This window comes from Bos javanicus, chromosome 14 (genome assembly GCF_032452875.1).
Source record: "Bos javanicus breed banteng chromosome 14, ARS-OSU_banteng_1.0, whole genome shotgun sequence".
Taxonomy (NCBI): domain Eukaryota; kingdom Metazoa; phylum Chordata; class Mammalia; order Artiodactyla; family Bovidae; genus Bos; species Bos javanicus.
Genome location: NC_083881.1, coordinates 36,900,561 through 36,906,560, shown reverse-complemented (window position 1 = coordinate 36,906,560; position 6,000 = coordinate 36,900,561).

Genomic DNA, 6,000 nt, shown 5'->3' with positions numbered 1-6,000 from the left:
ATATGTATCCCTCAGAATCTGCCTGCAATGCAGGAGACCCAGGTTCTATTCCTGGGTCAGAAAGATCCTCTGGTGAAGGAAATAGCAACCCACTCCAGTATTCTTGCCTAGAAAATCTCATGGACAGAAGAGCCTGGCAGGCTACAGTCCCTGGGGTCACGAGAGCCGGACATGACTTAGCATCTGAACCAAAACCATCCTTCAGAAACTAGGATCATTTCATGTAACTGCTATTTAATTCTGAAACTCGGGAAATTTAATTTTGGTTCAGTACTGTTACTAAAACATGGGTCATGTGCACGTTTCACAAACATCCCAATGCTGTTTATGGTGACTTTTGTCTTGAGGAAAATCCAGTCCAGGATGACACATTGCATTTAATTGTCATGTCTCTTTAGTCTCCTTTATGCTAGAATGGTTACTCAGAATGTCCTTGTATTTTACAAAAAAATTTTTAAAGAGAGAGAACTGGCTGGTTGTTTAGTAGAATTTCCCTCAACCTAGGTTGATCCTATAGTTTCATCGTGATTAAACTCAGGTTACACGTGTTTGGCAGGAACACACACTGGTGATGCAGCATCCTTCTCAATGCATTGAGTCAGGAGGGACAGGCCAGTTTTACCTCTTACTAGTGAAGTAAACTTTAATCAATTGATTGCAGTGGAGTCCAGCTTATTCTTATAAATCTAGTTCCTAAGCTCTCACTGAGACAGACAGTCATCTTTCTTGAGTAACTAGTAGCCTACATGGAGTCATTCCCATGGTTTCTGGGGGGCCCTTAGGCAAGGGAGGGGTTCAGGATGTTCTTCAAAAGTGGGATTTGGAATAAGCAGAGATCACTCCCTCAAAATTCAATAAGCCCATTGCCAGATTGTTTTGCAAGTAGGTGGGAAAGGGTTAATAAGGACACAGGCCATCTGTTTTCCCTTAAGGAGAGTGGAGCTTCCCCAAATATCACTGCTTTACACCTGAAGAAGTTAAATGGTCTTGTTCCCATGGAATCCCCAACCAATGTAGCCCTGACCTGTGATTTATATAAAAAGTAGCTGTTCCTTAATTTTCCCCACAATGGCTTCATTCTTACCTTATGAACCTGCTTTGTCAGTGTTCACTTTGATTTATAGAAGATTTCAAACTCCCCAAATAACTATTCCTTTTCTTTTCATTAAAGTTAATCCCCACAAAGACACTTTCATCCGCTGATTAGTCATGCCCCAGTGAACCTTGCTAACCAGAGGCTAAGTTATTGATGTGTTAAAGATGTAATCTCTAAGTCTTGGGACCACTGAAGAAACCCCAACATGTTATTTGACAGTCAGAATCTCACAATGTATGGCCTCCTTTGAGTAGCCTTGGTTGCACGCGTTCCTTGGGGTCCATAAATCTCTCTGGTCCAACAGCCTGTGAGGGCTGAGTTATTGTGGGGCCGAGTTTAAGCTGCCAGCACACACTGCCCTGCACCCCAGGAAGTCCTGGTGCCTTCTCCAGACTCCAGTTTCCATTTCCAATAACATGTATCCAGCAGCAAATCTATTATTACACGAGAAGCAGCAGCTCATTGTTTTGTGCCCTGCCTGTGGCCTTCCTCATAAATTTGCACAGACCTACAAGTCAACTTCCCAGATGGCAACTTCCCTCATAGCTCAGTTGGTAAAGAACCTGCCTGCAATGCAAGGGACCCAGGTTCAATTCCTGGGTCAGGAAGATCCCCTGGAGAAGGAAATGGCAACCCACCCCAGTATTCTTGCCTGGAGAATCCCATGGGCAAAGGAGCCTGGCAGGCTATAGTCCGTGGGGTCACAAGAGTCAGACATGACTTAGTGACTAAACTACCACAAGTCAACTTCCCAGGTGGCACTAGGGGTAAAGGACCCACTTGCCAATTCAGGAGATATAAGAGACTCCAGTTCAATCCCTGTGTCAGGAAGATCACCTGGAGGAAGGAAATAGCAACCCACCCCAGTATTCTTGCCTCTAGTTGTGGCAAGCGGGGGCTACCCTCCTGTTGCGATACACTAGCTTCTCATTGTCGTGTCTGCCTCTGTTGCTGAGCATGCGCTCTAGGGCATGTGGGCTCCGTATTTGCGGCTCCCAGGCTTTAGAGCGCAGGCTCAATAGTTGCGGCGTAGTTGGATCTTCCTGGATCAGGAATCAAATCCATGTCTCTTGCATTGGCAAGTGGATTCTTGACCACTGAGTCACCAGAGAAGCCCTGACCCTGGCATTTGATCCAAGTTCTTGTTGTTTTTCAAATAACACTCATGCTATTAGCAGGCAGTTCTGTAGTCAGAGGGCAGGTGGGCTCCAGCAGGGTCTGTGCTCAGGGTATCACCAGGGTGAACTCCAAACGTTGGCTGGACTTAGCTCAAGGCTCAGGGGTAAAGTTGCTTCCTGGCTCATTCAGGTTATTGGCAAAATTCAGGTCCTGTGGTTATAGGACTGAAGTTTCCATTTTCTTGTTGGAAGTCAGGACCTGCCCTCAGAGTCTAGAGGCCACTCACATTTATTATCAGGTGGTCCCCTCCATCTCACATCAGGAAATCTTAAATCTTTCTCACGTTGAATCCTTCTGCCTTCATCCTCCGCCAACAGTTGGAGCAAACTTCCACTGAGTTCAACAACTGGCCCACATTCTCTTTATTGAGATGAATCTATTGATCGTGAGCTTGGATGCTGGAGTAATGTCAAATGGCTATAAAATTTTCTAGTGGCTTACTGTTAATTTCTGTACCTAACTCTTTGAGAACAAAATATATTTGTTCTTCATCTTTGGTTCTGGCACAGAGCTCCTAAAACCCTTGAAGTATACTAAGTGATGAGAGAGATAAAGGTTTCTGTTACCTTAATAAGATGACTTTTGGAAAGCCACTAGGTAACCCAAGAATGCAGACTGCTTTCCAGGAGAATAAAGCACGTGATTAGAGGAGTAGACTTTAAGTTCCACCCTTGACCTCTGGGGAAGGGAGAAGTCTAAAGATTGATTTCAATCACCAATAGCCAATAATTTAATCAATTGTGCATCTGTGATGAAGCCTCCATAAAAATCCAGAAGGACAAGGTTCAGAGAGCTTCCAGGCGGTGAGCATGTGGAGATTTGGGGAAAATGGGAAGCTCTGTGTCTCTTCCTGCATACCCCTCCCTGTGCATCTCTTCCATCTGGCTGCTCCTGAGTTATATCCTTTAATGATAAACTGGTGATCTAGCAGGTAAATGTTTTCCTGAGTTCTGTGAGCTGCTGTAGCAAATTAATTGAACCCAGGGAGGGGAATTGTTGGAACTGCTGATCCTGAAGCACAGGTGATGGACTTACCTGCTTGTCCAGGGGTTAAGAATCCACCTGCCAATGCAGGGGACATGGGTTCGATCCCTGGTCTGGGAAGATCCCACATGCCAAGTAGCAATTAAGTCCTCGAGCTGCAGCTACTGAAGCCCATGAGTCCCAGAGCCTGTGCTCTGCAACAAGAGGAGCCACCAAAATGAGAAGTCCTCACACCGCAACTCGAGAGTAGACCCTGATCTCTGCAACTAGAGAAAGCCCTCAAGCAGCAACAAAGACCCAGCACAGCCAAAAATAAATAACTAAGTAAAAATTTAAATACATACATATATGCCGCTGCTGCCGCCAAGTCACTTCAGTCGTGTCTGACTCTGTGCGACCCCATAGACGGCAGCCCATCAGGCTCCCCCGTCCCTGGGATTCTCCAGGCAAGAATACTGGAGTGGGTTGCCATTGCCTTCTCCAATGCATGAAAGTGAAAAGTGAAAGTGAAGTCGCTCAGTCGTGTCTGACTCTTAGCGACCCCATGGACTTTATATATATATATATATATATATATATATATATATAAGAAGCATAGATGACAGCCTGGAAGTTGTCCTCTGAAATTGGGGATGGGTAGTTTTGTAGGGCTATGCCCTTAACCTATGGAATCTGACACTACCTCCATGTATATAGTGTCAGGATTGAATTAATTGCTTGATGATGGAGAACATTCCCACACATCAGCCTTGGGTGCGGAATGGGAGCTACAGATAACCAAAGTCCTCCTCGACCACCTTCCTCCAAATACCACCTTTTCTTTCCAGGACAAACCTGGTTGTAAATTGGAGGGTATACATCCAGCCCACTTTTAACACCTTTTGTGTGCTGTGTGCTAAGTCACTTCAGTCAGGTCTGACTCTTTGAGACCTCATGGATTGCAGCTTGCCAGGCTCCTCTGTCCAGGGGATTCTCCAGACAAGAATACTGGAGTGGGTTGCTGTGCCCTTCTCCAGGGTTTAACACCTTACATATGTTTATATGCACCCCCAGAAAATTCATAGAATTGTTTCATATAAGTGTCTTTATACAATTTATTTCCATACTGTACATATAACGGGATATACAGTGGAGCTTAGAGGACTACACTCTGTGAGGTTGCAAAGAGTTGGTCATGACTAAGTGACTGAGCATGCATGCACATATAATATGAACATGGCTTTTATCACCTAGCAGTGTGTTTTGGGCTTCCCTCATAGCTCAGTTGGTAAAGACTCCACCTGCAATGCAGGAGACCCCGGTTCGATTCCTGGGTCAGGAAGATCCCCTGGAGAAGGGATAGGCTACCCACTCCAGTATTCTTGGGCTTCCCTTGTGGCTCAGCTGGTAAAGAATCCACCTGCAAATCGGGTAGACCGAAGTTCAATCCCTGGGTTGGGAAGATCTCCTGAAGAAGGGAAAGGTTACCCACTCCAGTATTCTTGCCTGAAGAATTCCATGGACTGTATAATCTGGGGTCATATAGTCCATGAAGTCGCAAAGAGTCGGACACAACTGAGTGACTTTCACTTTCACTTTTTGTTGATCCATATAGATGTGATTTGTCTTCCTGAATATACTGTGTGTTGTTCTATTTAGGCATTTCCCCCCATAATATACATTTATAACTTTCACATTTACAAGCAATGCTGCATTGGTCTTGCACATGCCCCCTTGAATGTCTCCAGAGAAGCTACCTAGACTTCTAACTGATGATCATGGAGTAGCAAATCTAAGTGTAATGTATACATTAAACAGCTGCCCCAAAGGGCCAAGTGACACTAATCTATGGATCTAATTGAAACTCTCTGAAGTTTCCCTGCCCCACATCTTCACCAGCACTGATATGATCCCACTTAAGTATTGCCAGTCCCATAGGTGTGAACTGAGGCTTCATTGTTTAATGTTTCCCTGCATACTAAAGAGACTAACTCCTTATGTTGTTCATTGGCCATTTATCTGTTTATATTCTTTAACAATTTTTTAAAAATAACATAATGGCTATCAACGTATCTACCTTGTTTGCTATGTATCTTTTAAAAACATCTTTTATTTATTTAGCTGCACTAGCCTTCAGTTGTGGCATAAGAACTTTTAGTTGAAGTCTGTGGGATCTAGTTCCCTGATCAGGGATCAAATACAAGCCCCCTGCATTGGGAGCCCAGCATCTTAGCCACTGAAACAGCAGGGAAGTCCCTTAACCATTTTTAAACTGATTTATTTGTCTTTTTCCAATTGATTCATAAGCATTCTTTATATTCTTTTTACAAATCCTTTGTTTGCTACATAGGTTGCAAATTCTTTTCTCACTCTGTTGCTAATATTTTAACATTATTAAGGGTGTCTGTTGTAGAGAATCCTTCATTTTGAGGTAGTGAAATTTTTCATGCTTTCTTCTACAGTTTGTATTTGAGGGGACTGGAATACAAACAAAGAGAAATTGTTTTTGTCACCAAGTAAGGTGATAGACAAGGAGAAACGCAGACACTGGTACCCGAGAATCTTTGAGTTCTCTTTCTCATCATTTCTGAGGACTGCAAGTTGACATCCTCTTGGTTCTGAACTCCACTTTCTTCATGTCAAGCTCCCGATCTAATTGGCTTCCCAGTCCAGGGCTGGTGAGCTTGAGCTGGCAAACAGTTCTACCCAGAACCCAAGTCCTCAGCCTTGGTTTGGTCTGCAGCTCCATTTCTTAAGGTCTG